Source organism: Anolis carolinensis, chromosome 5 (assembly GCF_035594765.1).
Source record: "Anolis carolinensis isolate JA03-04 chromosome 5, rAnoCar3.1.pri, whole genome shotgun sequence".
Lineage (NCBI taxonomy): Eukaryota > Metazoa > Chordata > Lepidosauria > Squamata > Dactyloidae > Anolis > Anolis carolinensis.
In genome coordinates this window covers 144,232,264-144,258,402 of record NC_085845.1, presented here as the reverse complement: position 1 = coordinate 144,258,402, position 26,139 = coordinate 144,232,264, and the positions used below count along the sequence as shown (strand labels likewise).

The 26,139-nt window shown below is 40.7% G+C and overlaps 1 protein-coding gene across 32 annotated transcripts in view; it reads right to left on the bottom strand.

Moving 5' to 3' along the window:
- Positions 1-26,139, bottom strand: part of nrcam (neuronal cell adhesion molecule) — a 182,698-nt gene that overhangs the window by 111,636 nt on the left and 44,923 nt on the right. For 30 of the 32 annotated variants that reach the window (XM_016993845.2, XM_016993846.2, XM_062982472.1 and 27 more), the window contains exon 2: positions 7,526-7,607. The gene's annotated coding sequence lies outside the window, so the exon portion shown is untranslated. Of the gene's footprint in view, positions 1-7,525; positions 7,608-13,020; positions 13,143-26,139 lie in introns of those variants that run through there. The other 2 variants (XM_062982469.1, XM_016993836.2) reach the window with 1 other exon arrangement.

The following is a 26,139-nucleotide window of genomic DNA, read 5'->3' as shown; positions in this document are numbered from 1 at the left end:
TCACGGGGTTAAGTTGCGCCACCACTGGATAGGGACCAATGAAACGGGCATCTAACTTCCGGCAAGGGCGATGGGAGGGCAAAAAGCGAGTGGACAGAAGAACCCGGTCTCCTACCTTGATTTCGGGGCCCGGCTGGCGATGTTTGTCAGTGTGACGTTTATAGTCCTCCTTGGCTTGGTCCAGTTGCTGGAGTAAAAGTTGTTGCACCGCTGTGAGTTCCTGCAGCCAGTCCTCCGCTGCGGGAACTTCTGAGGTTTCAATGACAGGAGGAAAGAAACGTGGATGGAAGCCGTAGTTTGCAAAGAACGGGGTTTCTTTAGTTGAAGCCTGGACCCCATTGTTGTAGGCAAACTCTGACAGCGGTAACAGGGAAGCCCAATTGTCCTGCTGGTAGTTCACATAACAGCGAAGGTATTGTTCCAAAGTGGCATTGGTACGCTCAGTTTGCCCATCCGTTTGGGGATGGTGAGCCGAAGATAAACGAGAGTCTATGCCCAATAGTTTTTGTAGTGCTTTCCAGAAACGAGAGGTGAATTGGGACCCACGGTCTGTGACCAAACTCTTGGGCAATCCATGCAATCTGAAGACATGTTGAAGGAATAAATCTGCAGTCTCTTTGGCCGTGGGAAGGCCATCACAGGGAATGAAATGGGCTAACTTGGTAAAAAGGTCCACCACCACTAGGATCGTGGTGAATCCACAGGAAGGTGGTAGATCAGTGATAAAATCCGCAGAGATTATTTCCCATGGGCGAGATGGGGTAGGGAGGGGATGTAGAAGCCCTGAGGGCTTTTCCCTTCTTGTTTTGGAGCGCTGGCATACTGGGCAGGTGTTGACATATTTTTCCACATCCTTGCGGATCTTGGGCCACCAGAAATCTCTTAGGATCAAATGCATGGTTTTGAATAGTCCGAAATGCCCTGCTGGCTTGCAGTCATGACACAGACGAAGTGCTTTTTCCCTGCCCGGTCCTGGAGGGATGTAAACATGATTTCTATAGCAAAGTAGCCCATCCTTAAGCGAAAAGGGGAAATGTAGTCCTTGGCGAAGTTGGTCCTGTGCCCAGGCATCTGCTTGCTGACTAGCCCTGATTTCCTGAGCACAAAGGGGCCCTGGAGTAGAGGGAGTTGATTCAATGGGAGTGGATTTGGTGTTTCCCACTGTGAGCGTGGCAAAGTTCTCGGGCTGTAGCAGCTGGGACTCAAAGGTCTCTTTGCGCCCTGCAGCATATTCCGGTTTCCGTGACAGAGCATCTGCTTGCTTGGTCTGGGCTGGGGTTACATAATGGATTTGGAAGTTAAAACGTTCAAAGAATAAAGCCCAGCGTTGTTGCCTCTGATTTAGCTTGCGGGCAGTTCTTAGATGCTCTAGATTCCGATGATCAGTATGGACTTCAATGGGAAATTTGGCCCCTTCTAACCAATGTCTCCAAGTTTCAAAGGCTGCCTTTATGGCTAAAAGTTCCTTTTCCCAAAATAGTGTAATTTCTCTCTGGTGCGGTCAATTGACGGGAATAAAAGGCACAAGGGTGAAGATGATCTCCCACTGGTTGTAGGAGTACAGCCCCAATCGCCACATCGGAGGCGTCCGCCTGCACGACAAAAGGGGTTTCAGGATCTGGGTGCTGAAGGATTGGCTGGGACGTGAATAATTTCTTTAGTTCCTGGAACCCTTTCTCTGCTTGATCTGTCCAGCGGAAGAGCTGTTTCCCACGGATGCAGCTGGTGATTGGGTCAGACCAGCGGGCAAAGTCTGGAATGAACTTGCAGTAGTAGTTCGCGAACCCCAAGAAGCGTTGCACCTCTTTCTTGTTGGTTGGCGCCCGCCATTCCAATACTGCCGCTACCTTGGCCGGGTCCATGGTGAGCCCTAGTGGCGAGACACGATAACCCAGGAAATCTACCTCTTGTAGATCAAAAGCGCATTTTTCCAGCTTGGCATAAAGTCCATGATCCCGCAATCGTTGTAACACCATTCTGATGTGGTTCTCATGTTCTGATTGCGATCTAGAAAACACCAAAAAATCGTCCAGGTAGATGATCAAGAACCGGTCTAGATAATCCTGAAAGATATCGTTGACAAAATGTTGAAACGTTGCGGGAGCTCCACATAAACCGAAATTCATGACCAGGGTTTCGAATAAACCGAATTTAGTCTGGAAGGCAGTCTTCCACTCGTCCCCTTCCCTGATGCGGACTAGATTATAAGCTCCTCGAAGATCCAGTTTGGTGTAAACCTTAGCCCCTCGAAGCCGGTCTAAGAGGTCCGAGATCAAAGGCAGGGGATACCGGTTTCGCTTAGTGATATTGTTCAATGCTCTATAGTCCACCACCAAGCGTAGGTCCCCTGACTTCTTTTTCACAAACATCACTGGGGAAGCGGCTGGGGATTGAGAGGGTCTAATAAACCCCTTGCGGAGGTTTGTCTCTAAGAACTCCCTGAGAGCTTCTTGTTCTGGTTCAGTCAGGGAGTAGAGGTGTCCTCGCGGGATCGGGGCCCCCTCCACCAAGTCAATGGCACAGTCATAAGGTCTATGAGGGGGTAGTCTCTCGGCTTCCTTTTCATTGAATACATCCCAATATTCTGAGTACTTCTTGGGCAAGGTGATGATGGGTTCAGCGTCTGTGGCATGGCAGACCTTGGCTACAAGGCAATGGTTTTGGCAATATTTTGAAGCAAACTGCAGTTCTCTGTTGGACCAGGAGATGCTTGGGTCGTGGAGTGTCAGCCATGGAATTCCCAAAATCACAGGGAAGTGGGGTACCTCGGTAACAAAGAAGGAAATCTCTTCCATGTGTTCCCTTATCCACATTCTGGTGGGTTCCGACCACTGGCTTACTGGACCTGTCTTGAGGGGGCGGCCATCGATGGCTTGCACCACACGGGCGTTCTTGAAATCATGATATTGTAATCCCAGAGAGTCGGCATACTCTCTATCAATGAAATTGTTTGTGGCTCCTGAGTCTATCATGGCATGGACCATGACGGGTCCTTTTTTCACCGACCACAAGGTGACCACTAGGAGGAATAGGACCCCGGTTGGCGGCTCTTGAGTGGGGTTTTTGACCGGGTTAGCGAGCCTCTCTACGCCCGGTCGCTGGCTTCCCCCGCCGGCTGCGCGCCAGCCGCCTCAGATGTCTTTGTCTCCGTGGAGGACGCCGCCGCCAGACGGGCGGCGGGCTTCCCTTTGGCTGGACACTCTCTGGCAAAGTGGCCCCCGTTTCCGCAGTACCAACAGAGATTTAGGCGTTGGCGGCGGGCCTTCTCGGCGGCATCTAGTCTGGGACGCACGTTGCCCAACTGCATTGGCACCTCCTCGCTTCCTCTGGGGTATGGGGCTGGTGGCGGGGGTCTCCACACAGGACGCGGCTGGACGCCGGTGGGGGCGGGAGGTTTCGCTCCAGCCCTACCGCTCTGGCCTCGGATCCATTGCTTTCTGTTGGCAAGCATGACTTCAGCTCGTAAACATTGATCAATGAGTGCTTCAAGAGAGTGTGGAGGATCCACCTTGGAGATTTCCTCCAGCATCTCGATGTTGAGACCCTCCCGAAATTGTCCTCTAAGGGCTACATCGTTCCATCCGGTGTTATGGGCCAGCACTCGGAACTCGGCTATGTACTGGGACAAGGGTCTGTCCCCTTGGGAGAGGCGCCGGAGTTTGTGGCCGGCTGCCTCCAAATTGTCCTCGATCCCCCAGGTCGCCTTAAGGTGGTCCAAGAAGTGTTGCGCTGATCTTAGATGTGGGGAAACTTGGTCGAACAGTGCCGTCGCCCAGTTGGCCGCTGGCCCGTCTAGGAGACTGTAAATCCACGCCACCTTGATGTCTTCTTGGGGAAACTCGGCAGCACGGGCCTCTAGATAAGCCTGGCATTGGCGACGGAAAACATGAACCTTAGAAGCTTCTCCAGAAAACTTGGTTGGCAACGCCATGGCCGGGAGACAGATTCCGCGCTCCTTCAAACCCCTTATTTCCCCATCCTGCGCATTGAGCTTGTCACGGATGCGGTCCACTTCTTCCTTGTCGATGGTGTAGCTGAGTGGCTGGCCACCCGGCACGGTTCCGGTAGACATTCTGGCCTAGGTTAATTGGTGCTTAGGTTGGCGGAGTCAAACTGTCACGACCCAGGCTGCAGAGCACCAATAACCATACACAGAGGCCAGAATCTATCTAATATCTTTATTGAAGGCTTGAGAGCAGGAGTAGCTGTCCACACACGCTGCTCCGGTAGCTGACGAATTGACTCCGCAAGATTCCTTCGGGAGCAAGGAACCTAAATAGGCCTCGTTTTCCCACCAGAGAACACTTCTCTGGGGAATCAGAAACGAAAGTCAATCTCTGTGTCCAGATGTATGACTCCCTAAAATCTCTCACGGAAGCAGGCTTAATCATCTGAATGCTTTGCTGCAATTCTCAAGCTCCTGCGATTAGCCTGCTGCACTCCTTTTTGCTGGAGATAATAATTACGGCGAGAAAAAGGGGGAGATTTTGACTCAGGGCTTGTTTGGCAGATTTCTGGAAGACAACCCTCCTGCAGGTGCAAGGGCTCCATTTCTGGCTGGGAAAGTTCCTTTTCTGGCTGAAATGGTGGGAAACCCAAGTTTTCCTCTTCATCTGTCACAACAGCACTAGGAACGGGACTACATGGCCCATGAGTCATCACACACCCAACCTTCCAATGCACAAATAGTTTACACAATTTCCCATTTGAAAAAAGTAACCTGTGTACTTTGGATGCAACACTGTGAACAGGAACATATACAATTGTCCTTATACAAGCCATCCTGAGTGGTGTGTGCTACGAAGTAGGTTATATATTTCTATATATATATATAAAAAAAATGACACTAATGTATTTTGAAAGTCTCTTATCAAAACAGAGGGAAAGTAGGAATTAATAATAATAATCTTTTAATAATGTTCCATACCTGTTTCATGATTGTGTGCTTTTTAATTCTTTTGCTACCAACTGTATGTTAGTATGATAGCAGAATGGCATTAAACACAAAAGATTAAGAAGAAAGAGGAGGAGGAGGAGGAGTTGTTCCACACACATATTATAGTTTCTACGTGTGCACAGGACTTTGTGGCTAGGAATGTAAACACTGAAGTAATTTCAGGCTCAATGATTTCAGTTATTCACATTTCTATTCTGAAGTTTATGGTCTGCAGCCTTTTGTTAACAGAAGATAACAGTGTATCCAGCGTAGTTAAACAATATTACAGAGTATGACAAATATTGGAATAGGAATTATTGTCATGTTGCATCATCTTTCCAACTGTCAATAACTTATAGCTATCACTATAGTAAATACAACGATAATTTTAACCATATTTTGACCATTAGCAATCTATCATGTTGAAAGGTTCCTCTTTTTAAAGTGGGGAAAATAAACTCAAAGCCCATATTTTGAAGCACAAGTTGAATTATGCATAGTCACCCACATTTGCTAAACAAGCCAAAGGAAACTGTTTAAAGAATGATGAAGCACTACTATATATTCAAGATAACAAAGGAAGATTTTAATGCTCACAAATCATATATGAAAAGGAAAAAAAGAAGTATAGACTAGTAACGGTGCTCCATGCAGTCATGCCAGCCACATGACCTTGGAGGTATCTACAGACAACGCCGGCTCTTCGGCTTGGAAATGGAGATGAGAACCAACCCCCAGAGTCAGTCATGACTGGACTTAACGTCAGGGGAAACCTTTACCTTTACCCTATAGACTAGTAAAGGTTATCTTTGTTTCTATAATCAAGGGTAAAACGTAAAGATATAAACAAAGAAATATCAAAGAATGTTCTCCATCTGGCTAGTAACTCTAAAGTGTGTATGATAATATAATCTCATTGATGAAATGATACAGGAAAGGGGATTTACCCCTATTTTATTTAAACTCACAAATTTTCACATGTCACTTATTTCAGAATATTCTTATGTTTCTGGGTTGCTTTGCACTTTCTTACCCGCAGTAAATCCTATTGCTTTCTTGCTTGGAGACTCCATGTAAAGTAGTTCATTGCAAGCATGTAACCTGCTTCACTTTCTGCCTGCTAGATGCAGGGGATCAAATGAACTAGCAGCCACATAGGCCTTGTCTACACCATGAAAATAATCCAGCTATAATTCAGATTATTCAATTCTGGATTTGTCCTGGATTCACCCCCTAAATGTCAGACCTATCTGTAATCTGCTGCACTGATATTGTATTGCTGTCCACGCCTCAAATTTAAATCAGTGCCCTTTATATTTCTCCTTCTCTCCCTAAGTGATTGGCCTTTTGATGCCTAACCAGTTAAACATCTTCTTGGCAGAGTCCCGTTGGAAGAGTTGCTTGCTGGTACATCAGAATGAGGCAACTCAATCAACATCCACATTGTTGATCTCATTGTTGGGCACCTCTTGTGAGTAAGACACTTCACCAGTGGGGCTCAGTCAGGAAGCTTTTTTGGCTGGGAAGACAACAGTGTCAGTGGACCAAAGCAGAAAAGAAGAGGCAAGAGTCTCCCTTCCAATCTCCCACTTGCCAGTGCAAAAATAAAAGAAACATCAATATTAGAAAGCATATAGCCCATCAAGTAGCAGTGAATATACATAAAATGACCAGATTTACAACTCAGCAATCTGCGTGTGTCCCCCAGCCTCGTTGAAAAAAGCTCATTCTAGATTGTACACACATAGCAAAACATAGCAACAAATAAGATTTTCCTTGAAACTGCAGAGCAAGAAGTGAGTTTTGTTCTTTGTATTAAAGCCTAAAAGAAGTGTTTTCACTGTTCAAGGGGTTGCAAGTCTCGTGTCAAGTTCAAGATAGCTATGAGGTGAGAACAATAGTTTTTATCTGTGTAGACAAGTTCATAAGCATGGGTTTCTGAAAATGAATCTCATTGTCAAAAAAATTAGATCATAACAAAGAGATAGCTCAGGCCTACTTGCCAGACAACATCTAGTGTTTCCTTACTATAATAATATAATAATAATTTTATTTTTATACCCCGCCTCATCTCCCCGAAGGGACTCGGGGCGGCTTACATGGGGCCAAGCCCAGTCCACAACAATAGAACAAAGCAATAAAACAGATAAGTAACAATAAAAACAAGTCATGAAAATCAAGGCAGTTCCTGCCTAGCAGGAATTGTCTGTTTTGAGTTTTCATTAAAAAGTGGTTCACTAATGACATGCTAATAGGCAGATGCCCTGTTCCTTCCCTAAATCTGAAGCATGGGAGCAATTTTGTGACTTTTGTATTTTGCTGGTCAAGACACCAAATGCAATGTTTCACCTACTGCCCACTAGTGACCTTGATATACACAGCACCATCAATCACAGTATCCAATCCTGAATTCACAGTTAACACAAATATTTTATGCTAAATGGCACCTGCTTCCCTCAAATAAACACTTGAAAATAAATATGAATGAAAGGGTCATCTATTTTCCAATACAACATATCTATGAAATAATAGTTCTCAAACTGGCTTTTTCCTAGGAGCTGAAAAAACTTAGTGGAGGACATGGTTTACCTTTGTACAAGTAGAGTAAGCCAGGACAGCCCAAGTCTCACCTCCTCTTTTTAATCACTTGATTTCTGAGAGGTCATTGTATCTGAAAGAAAATGAAAACATGTTTAATGATTATATGCTTAAATACTGTAAAATGGCCCCAAGAAAACAGTAAGTTCAGCTGATCTCAGCTTCAAACTACAAGAGTCATATTTTCTTAGGAGTGGGTACTACTATGTCAAATATCTTTATGTTATATCTTCAAATCACCACAAAGAAAGAGTGCACTTAAAAATGATTACATGTAAATATCAGACCTATTTTTCAGAATGTCACATCTAACCTGAAAAACAAAGCATAGTTATTATAATCTCTATTGAATTCTTGGGAAATATTATCTACAGAGATCGAGCATTTACATGAAATAAAAGAAAAGAGCTATTTAGGACCTCCATGAAAAGAGATGTCTGAGTGTAAATTGTTAGACTGTAGCTCCCATTCCCCCACATCATTGGATATACTGACTATGGCTGATAAAAGCTGCAGTCCAACAGAATCTGAAAGGCCACATTTCCATAACCACTAGTATATAAGATGTCAGCTGCATCAAATTAGGCAATCATGGCACCTCATAGGAAGAATCAGCTGTGGCTGCTCCACAACACATGTGTGAAAATTGTTAGATAATGATTGCAGGTTATTTGCTCAGTAAGTTTTATGCATTTGCTCAAGGATTTGGCAAATATTCTCTGCTTTTGTACACCTGCTCCTGAGATTGGTCACTTTGCAGGAACCTCTTCCAGCAGCTGATGAGCCCAGATCTTTAAAAGTACAACCTATTATCCCTGGCTAATGGCCATACTAGATTGGAAGATGGGGGCTCTCATTCAAAATATCTCAAGGATACCAGATGAGCAAAACATATTCCACAGAGCACTAAAGTCTAACCCACATTGCATTTCACTGTTTCTTTGTTTTCCAGGACTTTGCCACATACATTTTAAGAGCTTCAGCTGCAGTCTTTTGAAGACCATTGCCTATAGGGTGGTTTTCTTGCCCTTGCTTTCTTTAATGTTTGTCCATTGCTTTTAATGCAATCTGCACCTTCCATGCACTGCTCTCATCTTATAATCCAGTGTTTTTCAAACTCTGCTCCTTTGAGTGTTTTGGACTTTAGCTCCCACAACTCCTAACAGCTGGTTAATGGGCTGGGATATCTGAAGTGTGAAACACCTAGAGGAGCAGTTTGAGAAACACTGTTCTAATCCAACCTGATCACTTGGACATCTGACCTAACTGGTCCTAACTGCTTATTCACCAAACACTGCTCACCTGAAATGGAAAACCCTATCAATATGGGCACACAACCTTGCATATGTGCCAATTCCTCATGCCATTATGTACTTTTACAGATTTTTGTTATCTGTAGCTTTGTTTAAGCATTAGCCAGAACATGGAGAGAGCTAAATAAATTGTGAGAATGAGGATATTAAAATAATATTAATAATAATAATTTTAATTCTTACCCGCCTCTCCTCATGGCTTGAGGCAGATTACAGCATTGCCTCCACAATGTCTCCACACATGCACAAAGTTTATAAAAGAGTGCACAAAGAATATATTATAAGGAGTTTTTCCTTATAAGGTATGATTGCAGGAGCTCTGCAATAGTGGGAAATATCCCTCTGTAGACCTTCACATTCAACAGATAAAAATCTCTGATGTTGTCAAGTGTGTGAGGGCATTCAGGGAATGGGGATTATATGCATGTAATCATCCCCACTATCCATGCAGCCCTTGTGTGTTCATACATATGTCTGAAGAGCACTGATATCACTTCTCTCTTCTTTATATCACATACAACTATTCATTTTGTATAGGATGAAAGGTAGGCAAAGCAAGAGACTCAGGGCCCTTCCAGACAGGCCCGTATCCTGGGACCTGTCTTGGTTTTACCTGAGGTGTCCAAATTACGACTCAGATAAAATTAATTAATCTGGAGAAAACTGGAATTTCCCAGTTTGCTCTGAATTAATAAAACACCTGGAAAGATCCGGACCTTAAGCTAAGGTCTGGATCTTTTCAGGTGTGGGCCCTGTGGGGACTGACTTCTGGGACTGCTTCTGCAGTCCCGGGGGCCAGTGCCCAATGCCATCCCATTCTTTGGGCTCTTAGAGCCCAAAGAAGTGGGATGGCACCCACTCCCTCCCCTACAACCCCTGATTTTCCCCAAAAACCTAACCTGAGAGGCCTGCAGAGTACTCTTGACACACAAAAATGACACGTCAGAAGGTAGGGCTGAAGGGGGGGGGGGTGCTGCTAACAGGCTCCTTGGGTAAGTTTTTTTTAGGGAAATGGGGGCTCGATGCCATCCCCCAAGGGAAAGCCTGGGGCTTGGGTTGGGGTTGGGGACAAAATCTCATGAGGAACTGGGTTGAAATAACCCAGTTCCTTCAGAGATTTTTACCAGTGAAGAAGGGTCCTCAGGCCCCTTCTACACTTGCATATAAACAAAATTATCTGCTTTGCACTGGATTATATGGCAGTGAAGACTCATATAATCCAGTTCAAACCAGACAATGTGGATTATATGGTAATGTAGAAGGGGCCTAAAACTGCACAAGTGGTTTCTTTAGAGCAGTGTGGTCCAACCTTTAGTTACCCGAGTGCCAATGAAACTTTAGTATAGGAATGTGAGAACCAGAGACATTCCAGAAAGAAAACGTTTTTTTAAAACTTAAAACAGTAAGAAGGGTAAATGATTTTTTCCAAATGTTAAATTAAAATATTCTTCCAGTAAGAAGGGCAAGGGCCAACAAAAATGAATTGGTGGGCCGCATGTGGTCTGCGGGCCACGAACTGGACCACAATGCTTTAGAGTATTTCAATTCCCTTTTATTAAGAGGTTGGCCAAATAAAATGTATGATATAAGAACTCAAAATCCTCTTTTCCTGTTGATGGCATGGTAACAACCTATGTTTTAGCCTTTTGTTTTATAAATATACTGGCAGCAAGGTACTAAATGAAGTCCTTTCACAAAACAATGTCCCAGTTCAGAGAACTCAACAAGTCATGGAACTGCAGGTCAGTTGGTCAGCAGGGCTTGTAACAAGCATCACAGCTGGTGTGGTTTACTTTATTGTTTACTTAGTTTATTGTCTGAATATGGATGCACTTTCCTCTCTAGTTTGCTTTTCTCACAACAGTTGACAGAGGAAAGCCTAAGGCAAACTAGTTTCTTAGAAAAGATGGAAATTAGGGAAGAAACTACCCATTTTAAGATGTCATGCTAAATATTTCACAGAGCAATGCTCCATAATCTATTTAGCTTCTCCAGACAGTGTGCACCAGCATGCTACTTCAAAACCATGTCCCCAGAGATCCATGGCTTATTATGTTGGCTAAACTAGTCCAATAGCTCGATGAGTGGATTAGGAAAGATTTTTTCATGTAAATTCAATCTTCATTTTAGCCAAGGATAGAAAATCAGATAATATCCTTAGTAGTTCAAGGATATTCAAAAACTGGATGATATCGTAGTGTAGATGGGGCCTATGTCATATGCAAAAATTAATACTCAATTAAGTTATAACAGAAGTCCTTAAAATTAAAGATATATAATAGAAGCCTCATTACAATGACAATTTAAGAGTATTATGTCAAAGACAGCAAGAAAAGACAAATAGTTGAGTTTTACACATTTTAACTCAGAGGCTAACTACAGTAGAGTCTCACTTATCCAAGCTAAACGGGCTGGCAGAAGCTTGGATAAGCGAATATCTTGGATAATAAGGAGGGATTAAGGAAAAGCCTATTAACCATCAAATTAGGTTATGATTTTACAAATTAAGCATCAAAACATCACGTTATAATACAAATTTGAAAGAAAAAATAGTTCAATACGCAGTAATGTTATGTTGTAATTACTGTATTTACGAATTTAGCACTAAAATATCATGATATATTGAAAACATTGACTACAAAAATGGCTTGGATTATCCAGAAGCTTAGATAAGCGAGGCTTGGATTAGTGAGACTCTACTGTATATACATGACAGTAACCATAACAAAGTACACTGCCACCAGTAAAAATTATTAAAAATATGAAAGACTATATACATGAACACAAAAAACTGCTACTGCTGCATAAGTGCTTCATAATCTCAAGACAATTATATTAAACACAGCAATTCATAATTAATATAGAGTTGCATAACCAGCTCTTTAATTCAGACCATGATCAGGACAAACTTCTATTGTTTTCAATGGGAGAGGGAACCATTTACTAAAGCAATGGGACTTGTAAGTGTTTAGTTATTGGCTGGAATGAATTAAACATTTCATATGAATTAATGCAGTGTTCTTATGAAGCAGATAAAATATCTGACAGTATAAAATATTATACTGTGCTTTTGAATCAAATATAAACCTTTACTGTTCCCTGATACAGTACTTTGCTTTTCTTATTTCCTCATTTTAAATGCTTTTATTTCTATGTAATTTTAATAAAATGTCTATTTTGCAAAAATTACACAACAGGTTTATTTTGATTTTCTGCCTTAAACTGTTTACCATACATTAAATAAAACTCATAAACAAATCTTATTACCTGCAATGAAGCTCATTCAAAGTAATCTTTCAAATTGTTTTGATCATACGTATGAAGAAACATGATAGTCTAGGACAGCTACATCATGTTAAATGGCATATAATGGCTAGACTTCAGAATTGGAGCAATTCTCAAAGAATGGTACAGGTTAAAGTTAGCAGTTGTACACAGCAATATATGATTACAAAAAATTACAGTGGAACAGCATTGTGAACATAAAACTGTATTCAGATTTGCTTAAAGATGTATGCGTAAGACAACTTTATCAGTTCATACAAATACTGTATAAGCAAAGACAATTTAAAAATATTTGTAGTAAGTATAAATACTTTAATTTCTGGTTGTGTTAAATGTTAACAAACATGCAGTCAAAGGAACAATGATTACCTACATGAAATTTATCTAGAAAAACAAACAAATGAGCTAAGAATAATAATACAAGTATAGACTGGATCAATTTCTTACTGTGGAGATGACAACTGACACTTTTCTCGTGGTTTTGGTGGTTCATTATTGTTTTCAATTTGCCTCTGGGTTTCATTAAGATAATACCCCCATATGGTTCTTGTTATTTTGCCTTCATGTCATTTCTAATTCTAAACTATTACAGGTTTTCTTGGCACAATTGGTTCTGAGGGATTTTGCCCTTGCCTTCCTCTGAGGCTGAGAGTGTATAACTTGGTTGAAATTGCTCAGTAGGTTTTCACCGTCAAGCAGGGGTCCAAGGACCCTAGTATCCTAATCCAACATTAAAACCACTATACCACACTGGATCTAATGTAATAACAGGCTCCTGATTTCAGTCCTTAACATCTCTCAAAACACATGAACTTTAGAACTGGTGCAAACAATTTGTGAATACAAAACTGAGCATTGTTTAGATTTAGTAGCATAATTTAAACAAACCTGCACTTTATTTCTGCTTTTCATCTCTTGACAGGGAAAAAATGTTGGTTGAAAACTCCTCCTTTCTTTCTTTGTAATCCTGTTGGTAAACCTCTCCCCTGTCGAACTCTGTTGCTGCTAGACTGCATGCAAGAAGATGTACAAAACAGACTCTTCAAGCAGCCAATCACATCCTCTTTGGACCTCCCAGGCTTTACTATGTGATCAGCAAAGGCTTTGTAACACTACAATAGGGGTTAAATGCTTCTCTGTATTTATTTAAAAGCAAGAAAATCTGCTTAGTAGCTCAACTTTTCATTCAAAAATGTTTCTATTTCATTTTAAGTAGTAGCATTTGTTACCCCAAAATGGTATTCCTGTAGCTTCTAATTCAAAGGATGAATAACAGTGGAATGAGATACAGATCAAGATTCCCTTGAAGTCTTCTTCTATCCTGAATATGGCCTCGGGTTGATTTATTTTTCCATCTTAAGATGTTATTTTATATTGATTAAACTTTGTGCTATAGTGTTTGCTAATTAGACCAGTGCTTGGTTTTAGTCAGATAAGGATGGGAACTCCACAAAAATAATCTCTTTATGGGGACAAAGGAGTCTTTCATTGTTGGGAAGGCAAATTCTCTAAGAGGGAGTCAGGACGGGTTGAAGAAATGACCACATTATACACAAGGTTGATGGACCACATTTATCACTTTCCCTACTTTGCTTTTCAAACAATTGCCTTGACACAATTAGTCAAGAACAATGATGTCTTTCAAACCTCCCTCTGTGGAAAAATATGACATCTATAAATACAATGTATCTCTTTGCCAAGGGAGCACACAATGTGAGTTCCAAAAAGTCAACTAAAAAATGTTTCCCTTGCCATTCTGCATACACAAAACAATACAAGCTTCTTTGAAGCCCACTTTGTTTCCTTGAAGATCAGTTCAGTATCCTCACAAAAGGACAATCCTCATGTAACAAATCTACTTCAAAGCATATTGTCAGAGAAATGAACAACAAGCACAGCCGCATGACTCCCACATAAGATATACTCTGATCTTGCTTTGTTAACTGTGGCCATTCTAGATACATTTGATCACTACCTCATTTTAATTACTTATTAGATAAAACACATCTGTGGCAAAAAAAATTAATGGTACTTTCTGATATTAAATCAAATTAGATCTGTACTGCAAATTAATCAGGATGAAAAATTAATATTAATAGACCTTGTTTGCTCTTAAAGAAAACCTAAAATGACAACATTTTCAAAAGTGTGCACTTCTAAGTTTCATTGGTTTCAGAAGAGGACATGCTGAAGTCTTCCAGTGAAATTGGCAGATCTTTGGCAACGTTGTTTGGATAAATCAAAGTATTACTTTATAAATCTTATTTTACCATTCTGTTTTTATAATTAATCTGGACTTTCTCCTTCTTCCCCTCTCTACAGCTAACAATATTGCTATCTACTTAATACATAAATGAATTGAATTGTATGTTTTAAACTTAATTTTCCGGGAAAGTTCTAAGTTTTTACTTTGAACAATGACACTTTTCTGTTCTTTAAACATGAATGGGAGAAGGACAGGTCTGATTTTGTAGCTTGATTGACCAAGTCTAATCAGAATTATTTCTGCACAGTGCTTCACTACAGCAGTAGCCCCATTAAACACTAAATGCTTCTGGAACCCATTCCCTTTCAGCCTCCTACTGTGACCCATTACTTTCTAAACAGTAGCTGCTCAGTGGGCTACTCAAAACATTCAAGGAAAGAAGGCACTATACTTAACAGATATCTCAAAACACATCCCCAAATTTGTCATTTGATTTCTGAAATAGTAGCTATCTACAAAATACATATGACCATGGTTTTTTTTTATTTTAAAAAAAACCCTTTGATCACATATTAGTTCTACTACCTTTACAAATTAAAAAATTTCAGTCATGATAAATCAACCAACTGTTGCATCTATTTTTGACCTCAGGAGGATTTTGTTTAGACAAAATTATTACTGGAAATATTCATGCACTTGAAACTTATTTTCTGTGCACCAAACAAATTCATTGAAGTAAAAGTAATTTAGAAGGCAACTTCTACTTGTTTTAAATGGGACTTAGGTAAGTGTGTATTGAACTGCAGCCTACTATATGAAGCATGGTATAGATAACCATGTGACTAAATATATAGTGTGGTACTCAGCTAAAATGATTATAAATGTAATAATTAAATATATAAAATATGCATGATGGCAAGGCTTAATGATGGCAAATCCAGGGCAGATAAAAGGAATTCTTGTTTTAATGTGGTATTTGAAATTATATTAATTCCATTGTAACGTTTCATGCTGTTTTAATCTCAACTTTTGTATCCTCTTGACCATATGTGCTTTTATTGCAATGTTCTATTTTTTATGCTATACTGAGTTTTAATCTGGGAATGAGGCTGGATGTAAATAAAGTGATGTATGGATGGATAGAATTATTTCATCACACAACACATAGTTACATTAGAGAGTTGACATCATATAGTAATGAACACTGATAGCTTTAAAATAATATATTTATTTATTTATTTATTTACAGCATTTATATTCCACCCTTCTCACCCCGAAGGGGACTCAGGGCGGATCACATTATACATATTAGGCAAACATTCAATGCCTTTTAACATAGGACAAAGACAAACAATAACATAGCTCCGAGCGGGCCTTGAACTTATGACCTCCTGGTCAGTCATTCATTGCAGTTAATTGCACTGGCTTGCTCTCCCGTCTGCGCCACAGCCCCGGGCTGGGCATTGAATGTTTGCCCTGTATCTCTATAATGTGATCCGCGGAACTATGCAGGCTCTTGCACTGAATGGGGAATGTCTACAACTGCAGATGTTTTCATCTTTCTGATGGCACGATTAATATGGAGGCACTGGAGGCAGACAGAGCAGTGTGAATTATGGGTAGGAGCTAATGTGTATCTCTGTTACAGATTTCAACATACTTAATTTGCTTTACTTCTGGTTCTCAAGAAACCCAAGAAGTTAACAGTTCAAACAAGGGTAGTAGAAGAACTTTCCCAGTACTTGGCCACTCAAATATCAGTATGTAACACTTTAAAAAAAATCTGTTCCTGGTTTGAAAATGTCATTTCTGTTTACTGTAAAAAGCATGCAAATAATATAAAGAATATCAAAACCTGAGCTTGTTGTTCTTTTAGACCTACAGGTTTGTTATTAATTATCACATAGGAAACTTGATTCAGATGTTGCCTCAGAAATGCAACCTACAACAGCATACACTTTTATTTCTGATATAACCTAAAATTGATATTTTGAGAATTATTGCAGTACTTCTTCAGTTGAGGGAAGGAAGTTCATACTTCACTCAACATAGCTGCTGCCCTTGGATTCTATACCCAAACTCCTCAGATAAACACATCATAATTTCATCTGTTTAGGAAAAAGCAATTTCAAATCTTATTCAAGGCCCTATTTTGTTACAGATCACTGCAAAGATCACTGCTTTTGTTACTGCAAATCAAAAGTATGACTATAGCACTCTGAGTGAAATGGCCCATATCCCACTCAATTCTTCTGTAAGAATGTAAATGTTAGGTTTGCATCTTAATAAGAACTAGCTTTGCCCGGCCACACATTGCTGTGGTTTATGGGAATAATTTGTTGGCCAGGTGGAATAGCAGTGAATAGCCTTACAGCCGCAAAGCCTGGCCATTTTCTTCTTATGGGTTTTGTTCATTTGCATTCATTTGTTGGGAGGTGTTAGCTGGCCCTGATTTCCTTGTTTTCAGAGTGTGGTTGTGTTTTCACTGTCCTGGTTTTAGAGTGTTGTAATAGTGGGAGCGTGGTTTTGGGGGGTTTTTTCCAATGGATTTCCCTTGCTAGGAACCAGACTGGCAAGTATTGTTTGTATACTTGTGGAATACAGTTTGTCCAGTGTGGGAGAAAGAACTCTTGTCTGTCGGAGGCAAGAATGAATGCTGCATTGTGTCTCCTTGATTAGCATGTAATGGGCTTGTAGCGTGATAGCCTGGCTGCTTCCTGGCTGGAGGAATTCTGTGTTGGGAGGCGTTAGCTGGCCCTGAGTGTGTCCTGTTTGGAATTTCCGTTTTCAGAATGTTGGAAGTAGTCTCCCTGATTAGTATGTATTGTCCTTGTTGCTTATAAGACTGTAGGGGCTTGAGCCATCTTGTTGGACTCCCCAGGTGTTTTGGACTTCAACTCCCATAATGCCAAGTAGCCGGTTTGGGATTGTGGGAGTTGAAGTCCAAATGGGGGCCCATTTTGTCAGAGAAGCGCTTGAGGCGAAACTGAAGTTATGACGCCGTTTGGTATTCTCTACCGGCTTTTACATCCTCCCTCCCTCTTCCCGCCAGCATGTGCGCTCTGGACTTTTCAGACGGGTCTGGCCGGAGGGAGGGTGGGAGGGAGGCTGGAAGAGCCGCAGAAGGGGGAGGGGGCTCCATTTTGACTGAGAAGCACTTGATTGAACTTAAACAGATGGTCTCGCAGGCCTTGGGAGCACGCCTGGTAAGTAAACTGAGGCAAAATGAAGTAATGGTGCCGTTTGGGCATTCCCTCCTGGCTCTTCTGTCCTCCCTCCCTCCTCCTGCCAGTGTGCATGCTCTGGCCTTTTCGGACGGGTCTGGCTGGAGGGAGGGCGAGTCGCAGAAGGGGGAGGGGGACCCATTTTGTCAAAGAAGTTCCTGACTGAAGTAAAATTAAAAAAAGGTGTAAAAAGTAGGAAATGCGGAAAGCTTCCCTGCACCCTTTTCTCCTCTGCCTCCTCCTCATCCACACTCTGGAGGACTTGCCTGATGTGGTTGAGTTGGCCTGTTTCAAGTGGGGCGAGAAGCAATGCCGCCTCCCCTGTCAGTGTCCTTCTCCCTCGCGTTCAACCGTTTTAAAAATTAGGTTGGGCTCCACGTGCTGCATGAGCCTGTCAGTGACGTAGCTATTCCAAGGGTGGGGGCTGCTCCGCATGTGCGCAGAGAGCAGTATTCAGTTTTTGGGTTTGTTTTTTTTTAGTAATTTCTAAATTGTTTTGTTTTTTTCTATGTCTAAACACAGTCCGGATGACCATGTCTTTTGTGGCCAAGTTTCGTGTGTTTTGGATGTTTAGTTTTGTTGTTTACCTTAAAGCAGAAACTAACATAACATATTTATATATATATATATATAGATAGATAGATAGATAGATAGATAGATAGATAAGATAAATGGACATTTGTGGAACACAGAAAAAGGAAGACGAGTCAGATCTGCAGGGTACGTGAAGTGGCACGCTGGGTTAACTCCTTAGTGCTCTGAGTGTCTCTTTTAGTCAGGAAAAGGAAGTGAGGTACCAGGCAAAACAGAACCAGATGGCATGCATGCCTCCCAGACAGTCCCCCCTCTAACTTCCTGAGGATGGAGCTGCCATGTTCACAAGCTTGGAAATAATCAAAACCATGAATATGAAGCCTGCGAAAATGAAGGGACTACCCTAATTGAATAAGCTGAATTCCAGCTATTCATGTACTGTATCTTTAGACTGAGTGGTGGATACACCATCTTACATTACTTGATCAGGAAATATATTATGTTGTTGGATACTACTTTTATGGATTTAACTGGGATTTGTTAATGTGCATGCATGCTTATATTTAAATGAATTAGAACCATTTTCTGCATTAGCAGAAAAAAGACAAGAACTACATATTAGAAACAAGATAATTCTTTTAAAAATCTTATCTATACACAAATTGCAAAGTTGAATAATTCATGCATAATGATCAGCCAGTAGAAATGTCTCATGGTTACAAAATATCAAAATGGAAAAAAGATGCCACAGATAAGAATGTAATTCAAGTAAGTAGTGCACTAAAACAGCTCAGCAGGCTTGCAATTGCTTTTGTGGAACAGATAATACTTGTCTCAAAAGACCTAGTTTGCTGAAATCAGCCTGTCACAACTCTGGATGTTCACAACTTAAAAGGCAAACCACAGCCATGATCACAACTATTTATGATTGGTTGTTCTGAAATCTTAGGATACACTAAGCAACTTATTTTTTCGTTCTTTTAGATCCACTTTCTACCTGAAGTAAGCTGTACATCATAACTGTCACTGGGAAGTGGGGACAAAAAGTGTCCAGTATCTCATAAAAAGAGTTTGTATGATGTGAGTTAAAATCCAAATCCCACAGCTGTAAATCTGCAAGATTTGAATGAGAAAGAAAGCATCAAAGAAATAAAATCTAGAAGAGGAAAAAGCAGGACATTGTGGGAAAAGGATATCTATAGCAGTCTACTTAAGTTTTCCCATGAGGCATCTTCCAATCCCAGGAGCTCAAGGAAAAGAGCAGGCTACAATAAAATCTAAATCTGGTTTAGACTATGTCATATTTCAGGCCTGCACAACCTATAACCCTCAAGCTGTATTGGCCTCCAACTCCCAGAATTCCTGGCCATTGGAAAAGCTGGCTAGGACTTCTGGGAGTTGTCTTTGGGATTAATCTGTAGTTTATATGTAAATTATCTCCAGAAAATGTCACAAATATACCCCATTCAGCATCAGTTTCCAATCCAAGGTCAGCAGAGTATAGGTTGGGATTTACTAGTATATTTATAGATGATTTGCAGTAGATTGGCAAAGGTTTTCGAATCATCTTCTTTCTTTCTTTCTTTCTTTCTTTCTTTCTTTCTTTCTTTCTTTCTTTTCATTAAAATGTTTATATCCAAAAATCTCTGAACAGGTTAAATTGATAAATCATGATTTTAAAAGATGGAAAACACCTCTTTCTTTCTCTAGTTAAAATGCTGAAGCACTGCTGGAAAACCCTCTCTGTTCGTGAAATGAAATAGGGATGTGGGAAGAAACATCATTGATTGGTGGTCTGTGAACTGTTGAATCAATTACCTATTCCACTAGCTAAATCATTAGTCTTCATTGATTGTTTCTGGTCCAATTCGTTTCCTCCTTTGAATCCCTTAAACCAGTGGTTCTCAACCTTCCTAATGCTGCGACTCCTTAATACAGTTCCTCATGTTGTGGTGGCCATAAAATTATTTTCATTGCTACAGTAGAGTCTCACTTATCCAAGCCTCGCTTATCCAAGCCTCTGGATAATCCAAGCCATTTTTGTAGTCAACTTTTCAATAAATTGCAAAATTTTGGTGCTAAATTCATAAATACAGTAATTATTACATTAACATTATCGTGTATTGTACTGCTTTTTCTATTCATTTGTTGTAAAGCATGATGTTTTGGTGCTTAATTTGTAAAATCATAACCTAATTTGATGTTTAATAGGCTTTTCCTTAATCCTTCCTTATTATCCAAGATATTCGCTTATCCAAGCTTCTGCCAGCCCGTTTAGCTTGGATAAGTGAGACTCTACTGTATTTCATAAATGTAATTTTGCTACTGTTTTGAATCATAATGTAAATATCTGATATGCAGGATATATTTTCATTCACTGGACCAAATCTGGCACAAATACCTGATACACCCAAATTTGAATACTGGTGGGGTGGGGGTAGGGATTGATTTTGTCATTTTGGAGTTATAGTTTATAGTTAACCTACAATCAAAGAGCATTCTGAACTCTACCAACGATGAAATTGAATCAAACTTGGCACACACAACTCCCATGACCAACAGAAAATGCTGAAAGGGTTTGGTGGGCATTGACCTTGAGTTTTGGAATTGTAGTTCACCTACATCCAGAGAAAACTGGATTCCATACAATGATGGATCTGGACCAAACTTGGCATGAATACTCAATATGCCCAAACTTGAACACTGGTGGAGTTTGGGGAAAATAGACCTTGATATTTGGGAGCTGTAGTTGCTGGGATTTATAGTTCACCTACAATCAAAGAGCCCCTTAAACCCCATCAATGATAGAATTGGGCCAAACTTCCCACAGAGAACCCGCCTTAACCAACAGAAAATACTGGAGGGATTTGGGTTTCCAAGACCATCAGAAATATGTGTTTTCTGGTGGTCTTTGGTGACCCCTCAGAAACCCTCCTTGTGACACCCCCAGAGGTCCCGACCCCTAGGTTGAGAAACGCTGCCTTGAACTACCAATTAACCCAATTTTACCCCACTTTAGGGAAAGACAGCCAATGCTCTGGAGCTTCAATGAACCTCTGCAGCCCCAAACTTCAGGGTTGGTATGAACAGATGGGGTTGTTCACCATCCTATTTTCCCATGATCCACGGCATATCACTGCAGCAATGGCCACAAAACTCCAGAGAGCTCCTGGTAATTACCAAGCACCTTTATCGATGTCACAAAAGATACTCATACAATTTGGAGAAAGGAGGGTTTTCTTACATTCTTCCATAACTTGTGCTATTACATAATTACAAGAAACAATAAAGTACACCATTTTGTTTTGTCTTAATTGCAATATATCAAACCTCATCTAATTCTCTTGAAAATATAAGGGAGGAAAGCCTTCGGTTTGATTTCTTTTTTTTTTTTACTTAACAAATCATTAATTTCACTAATAGAGACAATCCAACCCATGCCTAAAACCATGTCCTCACTCATCTTTTTTCTGACCAGTCTGAAAGACGTGAAATCGCTGGGGGGGGGGGGGTATATAAATAAAAATCCTAGTGGTCATGCCAAATTTCATATTTGAATGAATTTGATTACAAGTTATACTTAAATGAAGGAACATTATTATATTTCATTTCTGGTGATATTTTAATACTTTCTGTAAGAAACTATTGTGCTCACCTTTCTCTAACCATAACATTTCCATTTCCACTACTATGGATTACACAACGTCTCTTTGAAAATCTATAAAAAGCTATGGAAAATCTATAAAATAAATCCACAATACAGAAAACCCCCACAATCTAGTTTAAAAGTGTAATAGTATCTTATGTTCTAATTAATATGAAACAATATTTAATACTGACTTTGTTGACATGTACCTTAAGACAGACAGAATCTGAACAGGGCAATGTATTTTGTCCAGAAAACTACTGCTAAAGACTGCAAACAGAACTCTTAAAGGCCTTTATCTGGTGTACTTTGCACTTGTCTGTTTTTCCTTTAAATGAATTAAAATGACAACCTTAATTTTTGTTGATGTTAGTGATTTTTAATGGCAAATACCGTGTTTCCCCGAAAATAAGACAGTTTCTTATATTAATTTTTGCTCCCAAAGATGTGGTAGGTCTTATTTTCAGGGGATGTCTTATTTTTCCATGAAGAATTTACATTTATTGTTGAACAAAAAAATGAACAATGATTATATACTGTACAGTAGTTGTCATCACAAACCAGCATAACCAGACAAACTCTGAATCATATCAATAATTTCTTGTTACTACCATTATTCCCATGTACAACAATCTATGGTACATATGTTTACTGATCCTGCAGGCTGTAATGTTCTGTTTGGTGGGCATGCTTCCAAACAAAAACTTTGCTAGGTCTTACTTTCGGGGGAGGCCTTATATTTAGCAATTCGGCAAAACCTCTACTAGGTCTTATTTTCTGGGGATGTCTTATTTTCGGGGAAACAGGGTATCTATATATCACACATAAACCTTACTAAATAAACAACACTGAATTATTTATGCTGTTTAATAAGGATTATAAATATGTCTGCCAAGGAAGAAAAACAACATATGGACAAGCATAATCCATTCATTGGTTTATGAACCAAATGTCCCCCTGAGTATGTAAAATGCTTATGATTCCTGAGTAATGCATTTTTCATTTGGATCAGCGATTTAAGTAAGAGCTTCATAAAAATATCACATGTAGGTTGATGACTCCCCATTGACTATACATTTAAGGATACTCATTAGCTCAGTTCATTCTAAAAATAAATCACACTCATGAAATAAATCTTATATGCAACTTCCGAGTAGAAAGCTAAGTAACCAGTGCCCTGAATTTTTTAAAAAATCATTCAAAATAATGATCAATATTTGAGAATGCCACTATATTTAGAGAGTGGAGAAGGGTCTGTTAATGAAGATACAATCAAGACAGAAAAAAAGAATTAAAACTTTATTTGGAAATATGATGAATGCATCTAAAATATACTGGATGTTGTAAAGAAAATAAAAACTATGTGACCATCAGTGGAATGTTCACAAAACTGCACAGTCACTGAATGTTGAACAAAACCTATGTATTCCTCTTTATTTCCTGCTACAATATTGCCTTGGGAGCTTCACTATCTGAACATCATTGATTTCATATTGCACATATCTCCTCCTATATTTCATTTTATCAATTCATCTCAGTAGCCATATAAACTCAAGAACAATGTTCTGTCGGTCTTATCAAAGCAACTAAGCAATTGCATTTCGCCTCTGCAGTGACTCAAACCCATATCCATAAACCCTGAACTGGTTCATATCAAGATACTGAAATATTTTATTGATGTATTTGGTTATTTTCTACTTAGCTATAATTAGAAAATATGGTGTACACATTTAAGATGCTGTACAAATACAATTAATATTACGGAAGCAATACTAAAAATGAGCAGACAAAATTCTAATATATTTAAAGTATTTATGCATTACCCGAAATCAAATCTGCATGCACAGTTCCTTACCATGACTCCTATGGACTTGGTCCTGGTAATGTACCAGGGACAAAAGGAGGGAGTAGATCTTCCCTTTCAAGATTCTTGGTGACACTTAAGTAAGCTCTAACTTCAAAGAAGAAGGTATGATTTTGGATTCCTTCTCCTGGACCATCTAATGCCAGTCCAAACTCTGAGCTCAGAGATGGCAAAATGCTTGTGGCAAGAGTGTGGTACACTAGTAAGCAGGGAGGGAGAGGATCAAACTCTGTTGGATTCAAAGTTCCCAACCACTTCCTAAAAAGATATATCTAAAAATGTCTATAATCAAATTTCATTGGATATCATCACAAAGAATAAAAAGCCTCATAGGAAGATACCCATGGTATCCTTCTGGGACGGCTCTCTGGGATGGGCCTTGGGGGTACTGCTCTGCAGTGGCTCCAGTCCTTCCTGGAGGGCCGTTCCCAGTCGGTGAAGCTGGGGGACACATGCTCGGACACCTGGTCATTGACCTGTGGGGTCCCACAAGGTTCTATTCTCTCCCCCATGCTTTTCAACATATACATGAAACCGCTGGGTGAGGTCATCCAGAGTTTTGGAGTTCGGTGCCATCTCTACGCAGATGACACCCAACTCTACTACTCTTTTCCACCGAAATCCAAGGAAGCCCCTCGGATACTGGACCAGTGCTTGGCCGCTGTGATGGGCTGGATGAGGGTAAATAAACTGAAGCTTAATCCCGACAAGACAGAGGTCCTCCAGGCGAGTCGCATGTCTGATTGGGGTATTGGGTGGCAACCAGTGCTTGACGGGGTCGCACTCCCCCTGAAGGCGCAGGTCCGCAGCTTGGGGGTCCTCCTGGACTCAGCGTTGACGCTTGATGCTCAGGTGTCGGCGGTGGCCGGGAGGGCCTTTGCACAACTAAAACTTGTGTGCCAGCTGCGACCATACCTCGTGAAGTCTGATCTGGCTACGGTGGTCCATGCCTTAGTTACCTCGAGGTTGGATTATTACAACGCACTCTACGTGGGGCTGCCTTTGAAAACGGCCCGGAAACTCCAACTAGTTCAGCGGGCGGCAGCCAGGTTCCTAACAGGAGCGAATTACAGGGAGCAGTCTACTCCCCTGTTTAAGGAGCTCCACTGGCTGCCGTTTATTTTCCGGACCCAATTCAAGGTGCAGGTGCTGACCTACAAAGCCCTGAACGGTTTGGGACCCACTTACCTTACTGACCACATCTCCCCCTATGAACCTGCATGATCCCTTCGTTCGTCGAGGGAGGCCCTCCTCTCGCTTCCGCCTCCGTCACAAGCGCAGTTGGTGGGGACGAGGGAGAGGGCCTTCTCCGTGGCGGCCCCCCGGCTCTGGAATGCGCTCCCCAGGGAAATTAGGCAAGCTGCCACCTTGGAAGTGTTCAGGAAGAGCCTAAAAACCTGGCTCTTCACACAGGCCTTTGAATAAGTACCACCCACTATACGCTAAACCCTTATACTGGCGGTTACTTCTGACCAGTTGTACCTGTTGGTTAACTCCTCAACATAGCCACAGGGTTCACCCCAGTTTGAGGTTCTCCCCATGATCTTATAGCACCTTAACTACCTTCATGTTTACAAGTTTCACTCAGTGCACTTTGCTCAGTCCATTGTATGATTTTATTGCTGTGTTTTATCATGTGTTTTATAATGACTGTGATTTGATTTTATGCTTTTTAATTTTATTTGTGTGTTTTTTGTATTTGATACTTTGTATGCTGGTTTTGTATCTGTGAGCCGCCCCGAGTCCCTCTGGGGAGATGGTGGCGGGGTATAAAAATAAAATTATTATTTTATTATGACACAGCAAACAAGATAGATATGCTGGATTTCATATCACAAAATCACAAGTCGAACACTTCCCAAGTGTCTAGGACTGTGTGATGTATTTTCGGATGATGCACGCAGATCCCAGCAGGGTGGCCTTTTGCAGCTGGCAGATTGTAATTTTGTCAATGTCTATTGTTTCCAAATGCCAGCTGAGATCTTTTGGCACGGCACCCAATGTGCCCATCACCAGTGGGACCACCTGTACTGGTTTCTGCCAGAGTCCTTGAAGTTCAATCTTGAGGTCCTGATAGCGGCTGAGTTTTTCCTGTTGTTTTTCGTCAATGCGACTGTCACCTGGGATGGCAACATCAATGATCCAAACCTTTTTCTTTTCCACAACTGTGATGTCTGGTGTGTTGTGTTCCAGAACTTTGTCAGTCTGGATTCGGAAGTCCCACAGTATCTTTGCGTGCTCCTTATTATTATTATTATTATTATTATTATTATTATTATTATTATTATTATTATTATGAATGAGCTGTGGCTCTTTCAACAGGCACATACTGGACATTGACAACTGTCCAATGGCATGAAAAAGTTAATTTGCATACATTGGCTTGTAGGATACTTTTTGTATTTACAGTAGAGTCTCACTTATCCAACACTCGCTTATTCAACATTCTGGATTATCCAATGCATTTTTGTAGTCAATGTTTTCAATACATCGTGATATTTTGGTGCTAAATTCGTAAATACAGTAATTACTA